Below are 22,028 nucleotides of genomic sequence, written 5' to 3' on the forward strand. Positions count from 1 at the left end.
CTCTATCACTCTCTCACTGCATATACACTCAGTGAGCACTTTATTAGGTATTTATTAGAATTATTTTTTTTATACATATTGGTCTGCTGCTGTAGCCTTTGTGTGTTCAGAGATGCTGTTCTGCTTGCCATTGTTGTGACACTTCTTATATTAAAAACTATTATATTTATCCAAAAATGAAATGATATAGGGCGCAGCTCCCACTACTTTTTCCTCCATCACTGTACCTGGAACTCCTGGTCCAGCTTCTTCTCGATCCAGTCGGTCACGTGGGCCAGCGTCACCTCCCTCTCCCCCAGTTTTGGGCGGGCCTTTAGCTCCAGGTGGGGGGGGCTCCTAAAGCCATACCTGGAAATAAGGGGTTTGAACCCAGTCCATCATCCCAGATCGAGGTTTAAGGCACGCAAATCTCTACAAGCTCAGATGCAATTACCTGCTAATACTTTGTTGTATTACAAATACAACATACCTCTAATACAAAAAGATTCTGCACCCCTTTACCTGGACTACATAGAGACCTTTTGCGCGACAGGTGACAGGACAATTTCCTCTTCTAAGTTAATTTAAAAGTAGAGTCTAAGGAAAAAATGGTACACTAGAACCTCTACTATCCGACACCCTCTGGGAATAGAAAAGTCCAGATAGTGGAATAATTTATTGATTATTCGACAGGGAGACTGCACATTTATACCATTTCTGCAAATGTTATTCAGGAAGGCTCATTTTTATCTCTAGATCCTTGGCTACATGTTTTAGCTGTGGGAGGAAACCTGCTTCTTGTGAGGCAATAGCACTGACCACTGCACCACCGTGACACCCAACGAGCCCCAAAGAGGGATACTCAGTTTTAATGGCCTCAACAGAACGTACCAAATCCTGTCATTGGGGGAAGGGGGGAGGGGGGGGGGATACCATATCCTGTCATTGGGGGAAGGGGGGGGTGGGGTGTGTGGGACATACCATATCCTGTCATTGGGGGAAGGGGGGGTGGGGTGTGGGACATACCATATCCTGTCATTGGGGGAAGGGGGGGTGGGGTGTGGGACATACCATATCCTGTCATTGGGGGAAGGGGGGGGGGTGGGGTGTGGGACATACCATATCCTGTCATTGGGGGAAGGGGGGGTGGGGTGTGGGACATACCATATCCTGTCAGTAGGGGGTGGGGGTATGTTGACCGCCAGCTTCCCGCAGCACTCCTGCACCTCCACGGTCAGCAGCAGGGGGGTGTTGGACACCTCCTCAATCTTCTTCTTGATGAACTCCGTCTCCGTGGCCTTCTGGAAGTACTTGGACTTGGTGATCTTGTCCACAAAGCGCATGATCTTGCTGGGCCTGTGTCCCCCGACGTAGCTGAGGGAGACACGAAGGAAGTGAGCCAGTGCCTGGACAAAGACCACCACAGAGGCCCGGACAGCCCCAAAACCCGCTCTAAATAAAAACACAGATGGGGACATAATACCCCATGCCAGCATATCATTTCATTATTGTTGTTTCTGCCTATGCTAGTAACCTGTAACCTGTGAGAGATCTGCAGCCGAGCGCTATATTTACTAACCGTTTAAGGTGCATGAGTTCTGAAACACCGACTTGGAGAAACAGTCCAAGAAATCTACACTTCAAAGGGTTAACACAGCATAGGTTTTTATTTCCATCAATTACCCTGGCTAAATGAGCTGATTGGCTCTATACACCAACACTGATTAGATAACAGTAAAATGTCTCATATAGGGACACAAAAGCAGTCTTCAGAAATGTAACCAAAATGTCAGATGGCGCAAATATTAGGGCTAATTAAGTAATAAATAAATAAATCTACCACTGGTCCACCTCTAGACCAGTGGTCGAGCCTGCTGGAGGCATTTCTGAATATGACTCAGCACATCACCCAAGTGGGCAAAAAAAACGGGCTCAGTTTTCTAAGAGACGTTGTCAAGAGACGTTGCTTACTCGGCGCAGTGTGGTTATCCCACGCACTTAGTGGAGGGTGCGAATCCGGCCCAGACTTCATAACCACATAAGCCAAATCCTCTGGCTCAAATTTGTACAACGCAGCAGCACAAAAACTGCACTTCCGCGGTTTAAAGGTGTTTCTCAGGAGCCCGTGGACTGTGACTACGGTTTATGGTCTCACCCTTCCGCCCCGAGCAGAGCGGTCTTGTCGGTGGGAATCTCGGGCGGCTCCTCTTCATCAGACGACCCCGCACTGGAGGACTCTTCATCGCTGTCGGCCAGGCAGTACAGCCTGGGCCTGGGCCTGAAAGGTACAGATACCAGTCAACCAATGAAGCGCCTTCACTGCTCTATCACGATGTACACGCCTGAGGCACGTCACTCGGCCAGGATAAAAATGCTAAGTTAAGCAATCACCATGTCGTGATGAAAACCAATCTCAAATCGAACCACTCTGTCAAGATAGAAACTATGGAAATCAAACGCATCCTTATGTCATGACAAGAAAGACATAAAAAACAGAGCCTATATCCCTGTCAAATATCTCAAATAAGAAACACTTCACTCTATCAACAGAAAAATACCAAACATGCTCACTGTTTTGCAACAACAAAAACATAAATGAATCAAATTATTGATAGTAATAATTAGATTAATTCAGCACATCTGGTCAGAAAGAGCTAGGGCAGTGTCCACTATTTAAATAATCTGACCTCAAACCTTTAATAGTCTACAGCTTTATTAACGCTGGCTCAACAGTAACTTTGTCAATGGCAACGCATAGAGCAGCGATGTTGTTACGGCCGATTATAGACTCAAAAGAAATGATCAAAAACAAATAAATAAACAAAGAACAGGACACGTGGACAGCTCAACTGCAGAGACTCACCAGAAACAAGGAACATCCACAGAAGAAAGCGTCCAAATAGACAGAGGATGGGAGAGAAGGGTAGAGGGTAAGAAACATTTAGCGGTTAAAGGCACACTGGTGACTACAGATGCCCAGGCACGCAGATAATCTGCTCATTAGCATGTCTGTAGCCCCAGAGATAGTGGGAACCTCAGCGGGAACCAACTTGGATATATCTGATATCTATATCCAAGAGCTTGTTGAAAGCCTCTTGTGCTTTTCTTTACAGCAGACTGAGAGTTTCATCAGTTTCAAGTAGTTTGGTGGTGTCTGATCAAGTAGTAATCTGTGTCTGTTAGCATTTCGGGTTTCAGGTGCCTGCTCTGAGGTTTGGGTGGTCCCCACTCAAGGTTTGGGAGATGACCACTCTGGCAGAGGTTCGGGAGATGACCGTTCTAGCAGAGGTTTGGCAGATGACCGTTCTAGCAGAGGTTTGGCAGATGACCGTTCTAGCAGAGGTTCGGGAGATGACCGCTTGAGCAGAGGTTCGGGAGATGACCGTTCTAGCAGAGGTTTGGCAGATGACCGTTCTAGCAGAGGTTCGGGAGATGACCGTTCTAGCAGAGGTTCGGCAGATGACCGTTCTAGCAGAGGTTCGGCAGATGACCGTTCTACCAGAGGTTCGGCAGATGACCGTTCTACCAGAGGTTCGGCAGATGACCGTTCTACCAGAGGTTCGGCAGATGACCGTTCTAGCAGAGGTTCGGGAGGTGCGGCCAATGTGGCGGTTCTGGCGCTCTTACCCGTCTTTGCCTGGTTCGCCGAATCGAAGCCCCTCTCCCTCCTTCCCGAGCCTCGCCAGGTTCATCTTGGTCTGAAGGGTCATGAGGAAGGAGCCATTGTAGGAGATGTCCAGGTCAAACCAGAGGCCTATGTGGAGAAACATTACATTACATTACTGGCATTTGGCAGATGCTCTTATCCAGAGCGACATACAGTTGATTAGACTAAGCAGGAGATGCTCCAGGGGAGGACTAATACAGGGTTAAGGGCCTTGCTCAAGGGCCCAACGGCTGTGCGGATCTTATTGTGGCTACACTGGGAATCGAACTGCCGACCTTGTCATGTACCTTAACCACTACGCTACAGGACGCCCACACACACACACACACACACACACACACACACACACACACACACACACACACACACACACACACACTCAAATAAGTTCACTTGTTAGTTTCAGACACAATGGTTCATGTTGCAATGTTGTTTGTCAGCTGTTCCTCAGCACTTTGAGCATGGCAAAAGCACTTCACAAATAAAATTATTATTATTGAGATGATGCATGTTGGACACACGCACACACGCACACACACACACACACACCAAAAAATGGACCAAAGATTCTCACACCTCTCAAATTTGCTAGAATAAAGTCGATCTGTGAGGGTGGGATGGATCTCAGATGTACGTCCATCTTGTGCTCCTGTAGGCCCGACGCTATGGCAGTAAGCATTCATTTCCCCTGCGTGATCTGCCTCTTCAGACACAGAGGGGAAGGGAAGGAGTAGGCGGAGATGACTCAAGCACAGCTCCCTTCAGCAATGCCGGGCCACATAACGAGCCTGGTAAACGAGCCCGTTAATTAGCCATTCAGAGTTAATTACGGTACGAGGCGAGACTGCGAGTGGGCGCCTGAGACTGAGAGAGGGGGAGGCCTGAGTATTAAAATAAGATTTTTGTAATCCTTTATCCGGTTCTGCACTGCCATTTTTCTGCTCTCAAAATGTAATTTCCCTCCTGGACAATATTGATGCAATTGTTGCTATTAATCCTTATGTTATATAATTGAATCAACTGGCCGGTTGATAAATTGACTGATAAAGTCTCTGTCAATACATGCCACTGGCGAGGTAGATCCAAGGCTTGGCTATTCTCCAGTCTTGCACTAACCAAAAAATTTGAGTAACGCATAAAACCTTCAAAGCATTCGCATCCTCCCCATATTAAACCCACTGGTTTCACTACAGTAGCTTTCCATTGTGAGTCCCATCGCGTCCCTACAACTTCCCAGAGCCCATACCCACTTCCTCTTCCTCTCTGTCCTTACCTCACCTGCCCTCCCTATCCCCCCCCACTCTCCCTCCTTCCTCTGTTCTGTCCATCACACGTTTGAGCCTCCCCCCTTACCGCTTGCTCTCCTTCCCTCCCTGTCTCTCGGGGGAGAGGGAGATCTTACAGCCCTTTGAAGAGAGAAGACTCGGCCGAGCGAACGCCCGTTTGAAGTCGGCAGGCTGCTACGCCAAATTAGCATTAGCGCCTCTGCTCGTTGCCATGGAGATAACGACCGTGACAACAGAGAGGCACGTCTGCTGACTCATGATAAAACAAAACCAAAAAAAAAACCTACTGTCCAAAGAAATTAGATTTAATCCATCTCAAAAAACATTTCCTTGGCAGACCATTTTGTTGATTGCTTACTCTGTTTCAGGTTGTTTAGTCCAATCTCATTCAAAGCGGGGTGTGGCTGCAGGTTTGTGTTTTGTTTTCGGGTAGGACACCCGATTCATGTAATTAACTGATAATGGTCTTCAATCAAGACCATAATCTTGATAAGTAGAATCGCGCGTTGTATTGCTGGGCAAAAACAAAAACCTGCACCCACACTGGCCCTTCTCAGATACCATTCGATGCCCCTGGCTGAGCACCCCACAGTACTGACAGGGCACAGAACAGCCTTCATTCATAGTTACGGTCTACTTCCTGTCCTGAGCACCTGGTACTTCCTGTCAACCATGACACTGCTGTTATCCACATTTAGTAACCCAAGCTACCAGATCTGAATTCAACTGTGTACTTATGGGGCAGTCTGGAACCATGTCTGGGACAACTTTCTCCATCATCTATCATTAGCTGACTGACTCGCATGGACTGGTGCCCACAAATGCTAAATAAGTGTTTGGCATTTATATGGCGCCTTTATCCAAAGCGCTGTACAATTGATGATTCTCATTCACCCGTTCATACACACACTCACACACCAACTGCGATTGGCTGCCATGCAAGGCACCTCGTCAGGAGCATGCAGGGGTTAGGGGTCTTGCACACCCAGGGCGGGATGGAACTAGCAACCCTCCAACTGCAAGACGACCGCTCCTACCACCTGAACCAATGTTGCCCCACAAATAGTCTACTTCCTACAGACAGCGCCTATATATTACATATCAACCCCCCATATAATTAATTTAAAATTCATTTCAATCTTAGCAGAAATATGCTGAACAGTATGTCCTTCAGTGTATATAAAACAAAACAATCATTCAGCATGTAATTACAAAACCACTACCAGCCACCAGGGTGCGCTCTAAGTATACAGCTTTCAGTTAATAGGGCTTTAATGGGCTTAATCATGGTTGTAATGGGATTTTTATTATGTGATCAAATAACAATCATCCACTTTTAAACAGTACTAGAAAAATATTTTAATTTGCAATGTTCCAATGTAAACAAGACAGCAAAGATGCAGGTTTAGATTTAGACCGATCTAAATATTTTTTCCTTTAATGGAGTAACATGGTGGTTGAATGTGACACTTGCCAACTGTCTTTAGGCAACAATAAAACAAATGTGCATTTTTAAAATGTATTATTCAGTCATTTAAATGTATTCTAAAACATTTTTTTAATTCTAAATTTCCCCCCAAACTGTCTGGTAACAAGAACTGTCAATTACCAATGACGTGCCCCCATTTTCCTGTAGGCCAGTGGTGCAAACTGTGGGTCATGAGTTATAGTGGAGGGATCAGGGCAGTGGTTATCATTGTGTGACATAGTACTAGGAGAACATTATCAACCGGTTGAATATAGGACAATAAATTTAAAACGCTTACTTCCCCAAAACAAAAGAACGGACATATTTCATACTTTCATCGTGTTTCTTCAATGCCCTCTTGTGCAAATTGCATATAAAAACCTATAAAAAGTGTGATCAACCACCATGTTACTCCTTTAAAAAACCCCCAAAAAAAGACATTCTTTCAACACATTAAGGCTCACCGAGTCCAAGTACCAACTGTACCATAACACCAGGTACTCAATGCAAATACTGCAGCCAGGCTCCCCAAACCAATCCAGTGCAAACATCATTTACATCTTCACATGGCGGCAAGATGCAAAACATAACTGCTGGTACGCTTTACAGTCAGTAAGTAAACATAAACAGTGCCAGGGTCAGCTTTGTTTCTCCAGAGCCAGTTTTGAGGCGAGAGGCAGTCTACACCTTCAACAGACAATGTTGCTATCCTCTGCTCTACAATATGAACCAATTATGAGCGGAACCATTGTGTTCCTGAATACCACAATGTTCAGCATTCAAAAAGCAATGCACAGCGCAAAAACAGGACAGTGGTGGCGCTTAATTCTGTTCTAAGGAGAGGGGTGGGGCTTAATTCTGTTCTAAGTAGAGGGAGGGGCTTAATTCTGTTCTAAGCTAAGTAGAGGGTGGGGTTTCATTCTTTTCTAAGGAGAGTAAAGAGGAGGGTGGGGCTTCAATATCCCAGCATGCCACCGGTCTGTACAGGCAGAAGTGTGTCCCTTCGCTGTCTTTCTATTCTGTAGGGACCATCTTAACGACGCTCGGATACATTAGCCCTTTCCCCAGTGCATCCGGTCCACATGCCAGTCCAGTCGGCCCAATAAATGATTAAGCGACTCCAGCTCTGAGGGTGTGTGACTAAGTGCAGTGAAAGGGGGGGAGAAGTACCGGCCAGAAAAGGAAAAGGAATAAAAAGGAAGGAGTGAGTCTGATGGAGATGTGCCAGCCCAATAAGCGCTAAGCCGCTAACCTTTACGGCAGCGCTGAGAGGCGTCGCGTCCTGTGCTTTTATCTGTTCCATCGCCCGCTCACTTTCCACTTTCTATGAAGTCTACATTCCATAGACACTCCCGCATACTGACGGGCCCTGCCCACCCTGCCAATCAGTGGCACTAATTCTTCAGGTAATTACCCAGGAGAAAGGAAAAACCAGGGCCGAATCTGAGGGCCAGATTTGATGAACCCTGGCCTGAAGAACTGGGTTTGGTCGGGGACAATTCTCTGGATGTTGTACCAAAAAATTATAAGACTGCAATTCTCTTGAGGGGGCCAGTTTGTTGGGTACCACCAAGACTTTCCGAGCAGATGAAGAGGTTCACACTGCTGTGCTGTGCAGGGTAGTTAAAATATCAAGTGGAGGTGGGGTTAGGCTTAGCAGGTGAAGTACAGCAGGTCACGTTTGAGCACCTCTATGCACCTTCATTCAGTAAATGACTAGGTGTGACTCAAGCGGTGTCCAGGTGTTTATGCCACTCTTAACCAGTGAGCTGGCACCATAATGGTAATGATGCACCATAGCCATGCCTACAGCACCCTTCCTTTCTGTGGCCCAATCCTGACTCTGTGGAACACTGGGCAGATGACATCACAAAAAATCAAAGCCAATTGCTGACCGTTAAAAGAGTGGACACCAGCGATGGCTAGACAACTGCTTGTAACCTGTAGGTTGCAGGTTCGATTCCAAGGTAGGGCACTGCTGCTGTGACCTTGAGCATGGCACCTGGCCTGAACTACTCCAGTACTGTATCCAGATATATAAACGGATATTGTGCACAAATGCAAACAGTCGTGTCACTCTTGGAGCTAACAGCTTCTGCTAAATGCCAGTAATGTAATGAAGGCAAAGCCTGTTCAAGCTGTTCAATCTGACCAGGAGATGAAGGTGAAAAAGTGATTTTTAATGAAAGTGTTTGGGGACCCTTCTGATCTTTATACTGCAGTGTAATGGAGAGGAGTGATGGGGAAATGAGCTGGCATGCATGTGTGCAATTAGGAGCCATTAGCAGGGATGTGCGTCGGGGGCGGACTGATGGATGACTCGATACACCCACACCCCCACCCCCACCGCTGACCCCACAGCAGAAACGAACAAATTCAGAAATTAGGAATTAATTGAGCTCCCCCAACAAACCTCCCCACCCCCTTCCCAAGTTTTAATCGAACTGGGGTTTCTCTGGCACAATGCTAAATCATTTCTTTCAGTCATTAATTAAGGAGACCAGGGACACTGAGATTTTAATTAATCCTGCTTTCATAGCATTAGCATAGCCTAATTTGGTAACCTAACACCACAGCAAGATTTGCATAAAGCATAAAAATTTCATAAGCACTTCATGTACTATTCTGCATGAACATTTATTAACAGTTCAAATGGGCATAATTTGCCATATAGTTCTCCATGTCTTCATCAAGTCATATCTGTGCATGTTAGATGATGATATAGCACATCCCATAACAATTTATATTATTTGGCATTGACTGTTCATAAGGGTGCAGGGAAATACAGAAGTGCTGCCAATGAAGAGTTACGAAGTGTTTATGAAGTCTTTACACTTAACTATTACCCCATGCCCTTTGAAACTGTTTTTATTCCTCAACGCCCTGGTCTGGTTCCGATTCGCACTGTATTGTACGTCACTCAGGATAAGACCGTCAGCTAAATGACTGTAATGTAATATAATGTATTCATTACTTCTTTCATTTTGGAAGTCTTTGTTTTGTGTCTATTTGCACCTTACTCCTTCACTCTTCTTCTTCCCAATTGCCTACTATCGTGGCCCAGTTACAGGCCAACTTTCCATCATTGATGCAAAGCATAATTATCTTTGGAAATAAGATGGATATGTATCCACACGGGCCATTAGTGGTTTATCGCAGCTTATTGGCTGATTGCAGTGTACACAGTAAAGCAGAGGCTTTGGAGTTATGGTGTTGAGGCAGAAATGCTGTTGAGTTATAGTGTTGAAGCAGAAATGGTGCAGAGTTGTGATATTGAAGCAGAAATGGTGTGGAGTTATGGTGTTGAAGCAGAAATGGTGTGGAGTTATGATATTGAAGCAGAAATGGTGTGGAGTTGTGATATTGAAGCAGAAATGGTGTGGAGTTGTGATATTGAAGCAGAAATGGTGTGGAGTTGTGATATTGAAGCAGAAATGGTGTGGAGTTATGGTGTTGAGGCAGAAATGCTGTTGAGTTATAGTGTTGAAGCAGAAATGGTGCAGAGTTGTGATATTGAAGCAGAAATGGTGTGGAGTTGTGATATTGAAGCAGAAATGGTGTGGAGTTGTGATATTGAAGCAGAAATGGTGTGGAGTTGTGATATTGAAGCAGAAATGGTGCGGAGTTGTGACATTGAAGCAGAAATGGTGTGGAGTTATGGTGTTGAAGCAGAAATGCTGTGGAGTCACAGTATGATGCTGAAGCAGTGGTCTTACCTCGGTGGTCCACTGAGGGTTTGGATGCCTGCAGGATCTTGGGAACGGCGACACCCATGTCCAGCTCGGTCAGAGTCAGCTCGTTCATGAAGTACGGCAGCTATGGAAACAGGTGGTACTGTAAACTACCCCCACATACTGACAGAATGGTACACTCCACCCTCAACTACCCCCAGACACTAACAATGTGGTACACTCCACACTACCTCCACCCACCGACAGCCCCCACACCCTGACAACATAGTACACACCCTTGAGCAAGGTACTTAGCCTGCATTGCTTCAGTATACATCCAGCTGCAACATGGATACCATGGAAAAATGTTAAAAAGCCATGCAGGCAAAACCATCTACTAAATGCCAGCAATGTAATGCACTGCAAAAAATGACTTTAATAAGCATCTTTAGTAATTGTAATAGGACATAAAGTCTTCTCACATAGGAAATATGAGCTTGTTTTAAGGTACCGTTTGCTTGCCTAGTGAACTGTTCTTACCTCATTGGCAATCTTTTTGTCTTATTTAGCAAGAAAGTAAAATAAGATTTGAAACTCTCAATACAAAAATCTTTGTATAATAATGTTTTGGTTTTTGCAGCGTACAAACATGGTACATTTCAGCCTGAACTACTCTCACAAAATGGCATATTCCACAAAACCACTACCCATGAAAAGTGGCCAGTAGCTTAGCGTAGATGGGTAGACACGTGGAAGTATTCTCATTGGGGCAATGATCAAACCATTTTGGGGGTGACCATTTACACGGCTCTAATCAAATCAAATCAAATTTAGATGGAATTTTACAAGGGATTTGTTATGAAACGCTTCAATTTACCCTGGCCTAAACACCCATAGAGCAAGCCAGAGGCAACCGTGGCAAGGGAAAAACTCCCTGCAAGACACAGGTCAGTGATGCGGTAGCCTTCACAGGGACACTGGCAGAAGGGACAATACTAACCGACTGGAGATAAACCCTCACCTTGATCTTACTGAGCTTCATCTGGATCTTCTTGGACACCATGCTGGCCCAATACTTCTCCCCTAAGAAGTCCCAGAAGATCCGGCCCAACAAGGCGTTGACCCAGGCATCCGGCTCCGCCTCTTCCCTGGGGCTGCTAGGCAACTGGAGGGAGTAGGTGGAGGCAGCAGGTGAGTGGCCCCTGTATTCCGTTAAACCCCAACCTGACCCACGCCCCACCCCCCTCTTTCCCACTCTGAACCCCACCACAATCCACACGCCTCACACCATGCATCAAAAACACAACCCTAGGTTCAGAGAAGGAATTGTACAACCCACACCACCCCCACCATTCTCTGAATCCCTGCATAAACCACCCCCCCACCCCTCCGCCCATGACAAACCCAGTTAAACCCCCCCTCCCCCCAAATCATATGACAAAACCCTGGCACCCCAAACCCCCCCCCCCTGGCTTTTATAATAAACCCTACCTCCGCCCCTCCTCCTCGTTCCCAACCCCTCCCTTCATCCTAAGACATGCCCCCACGCCCCCTCCCCAGCCGTACCTTCTTGCTGGCCCCCGGGCTGCTCTCGGCGCTGTGCTCGGGGCTGTTGGCGGGGGTGGCGGGGCTGGCGGGTGGCGGGGGCACGTACTGGGCCATATACACGCTGTAGTCCAGCAGCATCTTCTGCTTAACGCTGCTGCTCAGCTCCCGCGGGCGGGGCTGCGATGTCAGCAGCTCATCCAGGCTGCTCCTGCTGCTGCTGCGGCTGTGGCACAGCCCGCCCGATTGGCTGTTGCCACGGCTGTGGGAGGGAACAAAGGCTGGGGGAGGGCGGGAGGGGGTGGGGCCACAGAAGGGAACGGACAAACATGTTAACACTCAACACAAAACCCATGCCTGGACAAAATTAACTCAACAGTACTTTATTGAGTCAGAAGTGCTCTGGCCAAGTCACACCGTCAGATATAATGGTGAATGGGCTAATGTCATACAGTTTGCTTTACTGATCAATACTGCAGTGGTGTCACCTTTTCCCCCCTCCATTTCCCAGCACCAAGACAGGTCAGAATTGACCATCAGAGCTTGTCTGCATGTCAGTGAATCTTCAAAAACCAAAACCCCTTTCCTGACCCAACTCAGTCCTTTGGTGAGTGTGCTTGTTGGATGAGCTGGCCAATGGGCAGTGTGCTTGTTGGATGAGCTGGCCAATGGGCACTGTGCTTGTTGGATGAGCTGGCCAATGGGCAGTGTGCTTGTTGGATGAGCTGGCCAATGGGCAGTGTGCTTGTTGGATGAGCTGGCCAATGGGCAGTGTGCTTGTTTGATGACTCACCACTCCTGCTCCCGGGCAGACTTTGGGACTTCCTAGCCTCTGATTTCAGTTTGGACGCCACAGTGATTCTGTGGAACCACTCCTCCTTCTCCCGCCCCGTCCTTCCAAAGAGGAACAGGATTGAATCCCCTTGGGATGAAGCTCGCCCCCGTTCTGGTGACCCATAGGACCTCTTTGTCTCCTCACTACCCCTAGACACCTTCCCCATCTCCCCCACCCCCACCGCCGCTGTCTTCTCCTCTTCAGTCCCACCCTTGCTTGTCTGGGTCTGGGACATGAAGTCTTCCTGTTTGGCCAGCTCGATGCAGATTGGATACTTCTTATTCCATACCCTTTTCTTGGCCAGGTTTGGGGGTGCCAGGTAGATCTGAAGAAGACCAATCAAATCAAATAAAACAAACGTAATGCATTGGCAGATTTCACAAACAATTGCCACAACATGCTTCATAGAAACCTGTGGCTTAAACCCCAACAAGAGCAAGTCTGGCAAGTGTGGCTGGAATAAAAACCAGTATACAGACACCCTCCATGGCCCTGGGGGTTGAGACCACTGCCCTAAAGTGTACATTTTACAGTAACCAAGCCTGACTAATAAAACCTGACCAGCGTGCTAGCATTAGCATGTGATAGGTACATGACAGAACAGTGACAAAGGCGGGGAGGGGGAGGGGCTGGGACTCACGTGGCTGTCGGTCAGGTCATAGATCTTCTGGCCGATGTAGGTGACGTCGGGCTTGGGCTCGTTGAAGGTGGCCCGTCGGGCGATGTTGCGGTGCGGTTTGGAGAGGCGCAGGAAAGAGCCCTCCAGACGCACGTAGACCGAGTGTGTGAGGGTGGCGTGGTACGTCTCTGGGTCGTAGCTCTGGATCTCGTTCATCCAGCCCTGGGGGGTATTTCTGTATTATCATGCTGCATTCATGTGCATCACAGGAGAGGGCAGATCCAGAAGACATTACAGCGGACGACAGACCTGGGTCTAATACGTAATTGTTTTGGATTCAAATACTTTGTCACCTTTTACTGAACCTTGTCTGCTCTATTAGAACCTATGAAATACTCCCAAAAGTGCTGCATTCTGATCTTCTTAGGTTGGCTCAGTTGCACCAGGCAAGATAAATCAAGCAGAGAAAAGTATTTGAATCCAAAACAATCATTTATTTGACCCTGGTCTGTTGGGAGAGCACAAAGGTAAAATGTGAAGATAAAAATGATGTAACTTTTCACCATTATATTCGACGGAATTTCAAACCGGATGCGACACAACTCAACAACTTGGACACAGAAAACAATAATGAATTTTGTTGCCTTGGGCATAAAGAGCTACACCATCGTTTATATGACAGTCTTTTATATGGTGATATTGTATCACCATAGCAACATATATTTTATTTGTCATTGTGTCGTCCAAAGGCTTTTCTCCTCGTACATTGCCAAAATTCCTGCAATTCAAGAATTCAATGCACTTCCACCACAGAGAGGTTGGCTGGTCATAAAAACAGCGGAAGAACAGTTTATGGCCTTTGGACTGTGCCTGTTGACAACTATGGCCTGGTTCCAATCCAATGCTGACTCTATATCCACATTTACCCTCAACTGATAAAAACAAAACAGAACTATACATTTAATTTCAGCAAATACTCCTTTTCTGCTCAGGGACTGGTGCAAAGTACCTGGGAGTCTGATGTGTGAGTGTCTGAGTGTAGGTGTTGGTAGGCCAGTAGGGGGCGATGTTCCCTCAGGTCAAATAAACAGCAATATCCCAGTACAGTGATGGGGACACTGTGCTGGACGAGACACCATCATTTGGATGAGAGTCTTGTACCGACAATCGGCTGTGTTTTAGTTTTTAGTTTTATTATAGATCAGGCCCATAGAGTCAGTATTATCAGAACAAGTGAGCCTCAACTGTACTTAAACACACTCTGATAAATACATACAACAAACCTTACAGGATGCCTATCGCTAAATCAAGTGCCAAGAGTCACCTGTTGTGAACTATTCGGCCTAGCCAAGCTGGTTCTTAAAACTTTTTTCGCATGCATAAAATATTTTTTAGTGCATTCCACACATATTATCGAACACACCCGTTCTCTCACTAATGAGACCGATTCTACTGGCTAGACGTTACGCCAACTCACGCCTACAACTCATTACTTCTCATTGTGGACATTTTGACTGAGGGATGAGTCATTGTGGGATTGTGGGATTAGAATTACAGTATTTGGAGCAGGGGTGTTTAATGGGAAGTAATCCTACTGTGCTCAAAGGCTTATACATGAATGGGAGCTTTCTGGAAAATTCTGAGCATCTGAATCATACACAAAGTAGATGTTGTACTCAGCAAAAGGGTTTGACTATTTTGCGGTAGTACAAAATAGCGAAAGTTATTTTTAAAATATTTTTTCAAATAGAGCACCACTGCTTGATTGGCTCTGTTCAGGCCAACCATCGCAGGCTGACCAATCAGGCTCCCGGTTGTGTACACTATTCAGTTTCTCTTTGCCAGAGAACAACAGTCAGGGTTAGGCTCCCCTTTTCAGGAAACTGCGTTCAGGGTTAGGCACTCCTTTTTCGGGAAACAGCGGTCAAGGTTAGGATATCCTTTACGGGGTACAATCCAAGGGCTGGCCTCCAGGATAACAGCCAATACAGCGTTTGTGCAATATGTAGGTTAACCTTTAATCAAGCAAACAAGAAACAAAGGCATACTTGTTCTAGGTTTACTGATTACTGATTACCGACATCACTGTGAGAGGGGGGTGAAAAGAGAAATGGCCTCCAATATTAAGCGCAGGCAAAATAGAAGACAAATGAGCACCCTCAATTTGCCACTGTAAGCGGCCAGAGAGAAGCTCCCTTGGAGACATCGGATCTGTGATCTCAGGCCAAACGGGAGGGGAAAACTCACTCACACACACACACACACACTCACACACTCACACACTCACACACTCACACACTCACACACTCACACACACACTCACACTTTTGGCCCCATTGTCTGTACAATCTTAAAGCCTCTGGTACCTGACGAAGACTCACCTTGAAGGTTCCCGGTTCCTTGATGTCCAGCTGCTCAGTGTTCCACGCCTCGGCCCGCTGGGGGCCGTTGCCGGAGCGACGGGGGGCGGCGAGCCACACAAACAGCAGGGCCAGCAGGAAGCCCAGCGCCACCCCCAGCAGAACCCCACCCAGGTAGGGGGGCAGGGGCAGGACGAAGCAGCAGTACACCAGAGCGGTCAGGAGAGCAAGGGTGGTGCAGGGCACGTCTGCTGCTTCCTCCTCTCGCCGCTCCTCTTCCTCCTGCAGTCCGCTCTCACCCTGAGCGGCTGGGGCAGGCTCCGCGCCTCCATCCAGCGCGTCGCTGTACACCTCAACGAACTCCTCGTCGTCCTGCCGCGCCAAGTCCGACATGGAGAACCTGTCCAGGCCCAGAGAGGAGTGCCTGGAGCCCCCACTCAGGGACCACGCCCCGGCCCCGGCCCCGGACCCGGCGCTCTGCGCCTCCCCGTCCCCCTCCCAGTCCAGGCCCTCCTCCTCCTTGATGCAGTAGTTGTTGTTGGCCTCCGGCGGGCCGCCGAAGCCGGCCAGGCTGGTGAGCTCGGAGGCGCTGGCGGACAGCGGTTTGGGCCGGGAGCCCCGGTCATGAAGCGGTACATGACCTCGGAGAGGCGGCGGCGGGTGTCCTCGATGCGCGCCTCCACCTCCTGCACCTTGAAGAAGGGCCGGCTCTCCGGGGAGGCCAGCGGGGAGGAGGGGGCCGTCTTGGAGGAGTCGCTGCCCAGGGCCAAGGCGGCGGCCACCGGCACGCGCGGCTGGGTAAACTGCCGGAACAGCTGCAGGCCCAGGAGGGAGTCAGCCGGCCGGTAGGTCGAGGAGGAGGAGGAGGAAGGGGGGTTGGGGGGCTCCTGGTCGGCGCGGGACGATTCCGTGGACAGAGACTTCACCAGCGTCTTCATCAGTTGGCGGTGTCGCGCGGTGGGCGGGACGGGCACGCCCTCTCGAGGCTCCACGTCCGCGGAGAACGACTTGACGAGGCTCAGGAAGGGCTTCGAGGGCAGGACCGCCGACCGGGAGGGGGAGGAGCCAGAGGAGGGGGGGGCGGGAGGAGAACCCGGGCCTCTCCGCTCCAGGGTGGAGTGGGTGGGGCTGTGGGCGGAGCCAAAAGTAAGAGGAGCCGGAGGCGGGGCGCTGGAAGACCCCTCATCAGTACAGGCCACGCCCCCCGTGTCGAAAAGTTCCTCGCTGGCCTCCTCAGCGGTCACAACGGCGGGGTCGTCATCGTCGGTCACCGGGGCCGCCGGCTCGCACACGGCCTCTTCCTCCTCCTCTTCCTCCTTCCCCAGGGCAGAGAAGTGGATGGTGATGGTGTCCTGGGACGGCGAGCGCTGGACCTGCAGCTTGCGCATGGCGGGAGACGGCGAGGACACGGGAGCAGCGCTTTCCGCATGGCTGGTCATCGCAGGGCCGCGTCACGCCCTGCGGAGCAAACGCAGCGCGTCACGGACACGCCATCACGACGCTAAACACGACAACACTCCAAAAAAAACAACTCTTCACAGGGTTAAAAACAGAGTTCACCTCATCCCAGCCCATCTTTGCTTGGAGGCTCGTGGTAAAAGATGCCATGCATAAAATATGAATCAAATTCATTTTTTCACTTTGTGTGAATAAAATGCCACAGTGCCTCCCTGCTGGGGATGATTCCCCCTGCACGACAGAATGTTCCGGAAAGACGACTCGCGGGGGGACTTGACATTTGCCGCTCAAGAGCTTAGCAGACACCTTTAGTGAGACACATGGGCCCATTTAGCGCTTCTCGAACTGCCCTCGCGCAACACCAGCGACGTGCCCGTTCACAGAGGCTGGACCGGCCCCGGAGAGAGGCGCAGTGGCCTTTAGTGCAGCTCCCTCCCCAACATCACTGTTAATTTCACTGGAGTCAAACCTGGGCGGTAAGACGTACTCCACAAACACTGGAGAGCACACGAGGACACACTGTACGTTAGCCGAGAACAGACCACCCCTGTGCATGCTCAGCGGGTAAAATTAATAAGAGAACTCTCTAGAATAAAGAGCACATTCTAAGGGGGGCTTTAAAGTGGAGAATCGGGAGGGGGGGGGGGGGGGGTGAAAAAGCCAAGCTGTTGGGGGTGGATTGACATTCTAAGAAGAGGAGAAATACAGAGGTGAGAACCACCAACCCCAGAGGGTCATAAGGTAGATTTTAAAATGGCCGCTGAAAGTAGCATATAATCAAATTCAGTTGGGGGTCCTGTGGCTACAGTGAGGGGGGGGGGGGGTTTCCATGGACACAGGGAGGCCTTGGGGGCACAACAGCTAAGAACCACTGGTCTAATGGTACTTTCTATTGTTACAATACAACTTGTAGGGCCCGTCAGAACAACATACTCAAATTAATCAAATGACCAGCCTCATTTGATCAGATGGAACCAGTTTAACTGATAGGCGGTTATGGAATGCAGTCAGCCCGAGATGGGGAATGCTGGGTAATCTGTTACGAAACACTGAGATAGCATAAAAGACCACATCCCTGACAACCTATGCAAGATCAGTCAGACATGCCACAGCAAAGAAATGAACAGCCATAGCTATAGACAGAAACGGTAGTATTCCCAGAAAGACAAGATTAACCATTGAGAGTGAGAAGGTAAACAATGCAGCTTAAAATTGCAGACATATAACAACGTTTCATCTTTTACATGTTTGCATGTCAGGCACTAAGCAGACACGTTCATCCTGAGCGACGGCTCCAGGTTAAATCTTTGCGGATTGCCTCTTCCTTCAGCTGGAGGAGTACTGGAGTGAGTCAGGAAAGAGCACCCGCAGCTTTGCCCCACCTGGGATTCAAACCCACAAGACAACACTGACAACAGCTCCTTAACCCTTTCAGGAGTGACATCACAGATATGTGGTTTTTAATCCTCAATTTAACCAGCAGACCCACTGAGAACATGCCTTTTCTCTTTTGCAATGATGCCCTGGGAGAATTGCCTGAGAAAACAGTTGCGAGTGGGGAGAGGGAGAGGCCTTGCTCAATTCTGATGCTGATGCAACAATCACTACTAGTAATGGAAAGCCATGTAGCAAGTAAATGTTCTAGCAATGGGGTTCAAGAACACTCACAGAATTCTGAAAATAAAACAACAAAAAAAAACATTCCACAGTCTACTCTTCGAAGGGCCAACCGACTTCAGAGCCACAATCAGAATATATAATCTACTCCAAACAGAACAGAGACGAGTCTCATCTGTGCTTCAGAAACACAGATATCGTTTAGCGTATGACGATAATTACGGCTAATTAAGAATCAGAGGCAGAGCCGCAAAGCAATTAGAGGCAGAGCCTGCAGAACAAGCCCGTCTCCGCCTCATTAGATCAGACGGGTTTTAATCACACAAGAGGCGCACAAAGCCCGCTAATTATCAGACACTTCCCAGCGGGGGGCGGGGCTAGGGGGGCTGTCACTCAAATGAAATATGAATGAGAGCAAAAGACTGGTTTATGTGCACTGGGCCTGCAAGGCAAGGCAAGCAGAGCTGGAGGTTGGCTTTTTTAAATGGCTGATTTTCCTTCTTTCTCCTCAGGACAGAAAGATAACCTGCGTTTCATTATACTGAAACACACAGTTGTGCAAGACATCTCTTAGTGGGGTCAGCGCAGGTTTGCCTCAGCACACGCACACACACGCACGCGCACTGACACACACCCAGAATTATATAGCATTCTCACATAAAGCCTCACATCGAGTTGAAGGTACCTGTTCAGCAGTACATTTGTGTCACCGTGGTAACACTACTGTTACGGACCAGTGTACAGCAAGTTATCATAACGATCACTCACTGTACATTTGAACACCGCTTCTTCCAATCTCTCAGTGTAACAAGTGTAAATCAGGTTGTGTTTAACTGGAGCAACAAGCCGGAGTAATGCTCTGTACCAAAGCGGCACCAAAATCAACAAGGGGAAAGGTCACATGACCTGGCCTCACCATGATGGCCTTGAGCAGTTTGCAGCCTATGATTGGCTGAGAGGCTCCAGGAAGTGCTGAGAGGAAGGCAGCCAACAGCGTCCTGAGAGAGAGCTCGTCTAACGGAGCAGCGTAGCCACCGCTAACCTCGGCCCACACGCACCGCTCTACTCCAGTTCTACTGCCCCCAACACCTCCTGGGGCTCTACTGCCCTTTCCTCCAGGGGATCTACTGCCATCCTCTCCTCCTGGGAATCTATTGCCCTCAACTCCTCCTGGGGCTAACACTACACCTAATGAAGCAAAGTGACTACCTGACTTCCTCCTTCGGAGTGAGAGATGTCCAGGGAGAGAGAGGGAGTGGTCTGGGACTCACTGGTGTGAAATGGGTTTCCACAGAGATGGGGGGGGGGTGGGTGGCAGGGTAAGATGAAGAGAAAAAGAGAGGGAGAGGGAAAGAGACAGATTGTCGTGTATGCTCTGGAGAGCAGGTGAACAGCCCCCTGGGTAACGTCCATGCTCCACTGCCTCTTCCTGGGAACAGTATCCATGCTGCATGCTATTTTCTGAACACGCAGTAAACACCCCGTTCCCCCTCGTGAGAGCATGCCTGAGTTCCCTCCACAGGCCACAGACGGGAGTCCCGGGCCCTGACACTCAAAAATATACCCCTGGGCCGAACACTGCAAAAATGTACTCCAGGCCCTGACACTCGAAATATGTGCTACACTGCCGAAAAAAAAAAAAAATTTTACATTTAAAAAAAGGCCCAACAAGTGTCTCACCGTTTGCTTGACAAGTGAAATCGGCAAATCTTATCACCACACAGGCAACAGGGTAGGGCAGTCCCGATACAGAGCCATCATTTTATTTCCGATTGAACCTGTGAAGGGTGCGATGCGTTTTAACGCGGAACAGGTGTCAGCCACAGCAGGCGGGAGCCACAGGCGGCCCTCTCGGGCACTCGGTGCCGGTGACTCAGAGTACACCTGGCGGAGGGTATTTATAGGCGGGCGCAGCGGAGCGGCTCGGTTACCGCGCGTGATGAAGGACACCGTGTCCGCGGCCGGGCGTGGGGAGCGCGCGGGGCACCCGGCCGCGGTCGCCATGGAGAAATGATCGCCGTCTTATCACAGCTGCACTCCATCACTTTAAAAACGCTGCTGAACCCGACACCTTTCTGCAGTGAGGGTCTCTAGCCCCCGCCACCGCACTCCCATGGTTAGAGACGCAAATGGAGGCAGGGGAAGCAATGTAGGAGTCATAGATATAGCCATATAGGAGTCATAGATATAGCTATGTAGGAGTCATAGATATAGCCATATAGGAGTCATATATATAGCTATGTAGGATTCATAGATATAGCCATATAGGAGTCATATATATAGCTATGTAGGAGTCATAGATATAGCCATATAGGAGTCATATATATAGCTATGTAGGAGTCAAAGATATAGCCATATAGGAGTCATATATATAGCTATGTAGGAGTCATATATATAGCCATGTAGGAGTCAGAGACATAGCCATGTAGGAGTCAGAGACATAGCCATGTAGGAGTCAGAGACATAGCCATGTAGGAGTCAGAGACATAGCCATGTAGGAGTCAGAGTTATACCCATGAAGTGGTCATGCATACAGCCATGTATCTATTGTAGGAGGCACAGATATATTCATGTAGGAGTCATGGATTTAGCAGTGCGAGACATAAAACACTTATATATTCATATATAATTATATATATTCAGTCTACTTTTAAGCCAAGGCACTTAAAAAAAACAAATACCCATTTGAAATGCACAGTAATTGCAATAGGGAGTCTAAATGGCACATTAAGCTTCATAGGGTATTCAGGCTCAGCAGGAAGACAGTGTCGGTTTTAAAAGGGAAAAACTATTATAAACACAGCCTTGTGCCATCTTACAAGCGTGGCCAACAGTGTGCACTGGCCTGTGTAACACTGCCTGTTTCTGAAGCTAAACATCAACACAAACACACTCCAGAGCTCCGTAAAAACACCATCATTTCCCCAGGAAATAAAGAAGGCCTGATCTGTACGACGGCACACAGGGAAGGGTGAAATTAGAAGAGCTCTTCTCCAGCCAGATCAAACTGGCTCACTTGTTTTGAGGTCGCCTTGAGAATTAGAGAGATGCAGTTGCTATGCCAACAGGAGAATTTCCACTCTCCCCGCACACCTTCCACAATCGCAACCGCATTTAGCAAACTGCTCTGACTAGCAGGGTTGCAAAGTTCACCACAAATCTCTCAATTTGGCGTTTAAAAGATTACAATGATATCTGCTAAATAATCAAGTGAGTGGGTGGCAGAGTTGAGTTTTGTAATTCAGAGCAGCAGAGAGATGGGGCTGTAGTGGGTCCATAGACCTCACCACACATCTACGATATTCAGTCAATGGGTTTAAACCAGGGACGGTGAGTATGGAGGCTTTTCATTGGTCACCCATTTCACCGGCCAGATGAGCCAATTCGCCAAATGCACGGATGAGAGGGAGAGGGAGTGGGAGTGGGAGAGTGAGCGAGAGAGAGAGAGATGTGTATTAGCCAAATGCACTTATGCTGGTTTATCCGTAGACTAGGCCACAATAATATTTCATGTTGGAACACG

At 48.4% G+C, this 22,028-nt stretch overlaps 1 pseudogene; it reads right to left on the reverse strand.

Annotated features, from left to right (window-relative positions):
• The window catches only part of LOC133114236 (testis-expressed protein 2-like), a 39,690-nt pseudogene that overhangs the window by 3,515 nt on the left and 14,147 nt on the right, over positions 1 to 22,028 (reverse strand).

Source organism: Conger conger, chromosome 16 (assembly GCF_963514075.1).
Source record: "Conger conger chromosome 16, fConCon1.1, whole genome shotgun sequence".
NCBI lineage: Eukaryota > Metazoa > Chordata > Actinopteri > Anguilliformes > Congridae > Conger > Conger conger.